The sequence below is a fragment of the Sinocyclocheilus anshuiensis genome, unplaced genomic scaffold (assembly GCF_001515605.1).
Source record: "Sinocyclocheilus anshuiensis isolate Anshui unplaced genomic scaffold, SAMN03320099.WGS_v1.1 scaffold620, whole genome shotgun sequence".
In the NCBI taxonomy this organism is placed as follows: Eukaryota; Metazoa; Chordata; class Actinopteri; order Cypriniformes; family Cyprinidae; genus Sinocyclocheilus; species Sinocyclocheilus anshuiensis.
In genome coordinates this window covers 231,386-231,693 of record NW_015557087.1, presented here as the reverse complement: position 1 = coordinate 231,693, position 308 = coordinate 231,386, and positions in this window count along the sequence as shown.

Sequence of the window (308 nt, the reverse complement as noted above, 5' to 3'; positions counted from 1 at the left end):
GCCTTTTGTTGCATGGAAACACTTCCTGTTGTTGTGGTAACGGTGACTTTTTTTGTTGTGGTTGGTTGTTTGCTATTTTCTAAGCCAAATGCTTTTTTTTCTTTGCCTATATAAATGTTGCTGCTTTCTTTTTTTTAAATACATGTTTTTGATTATTTTAATAATTATTTTTATGTTGTTGTTCTTTGGGGAAAACATAAATGTGTATACCTGTATCAAATTATATGTTACATATATAAATACATATATCATTCACCTTTCTTGGTGCGTTTCATTTCACCTATTGCTTATTACCTTTTTTTTTTTTT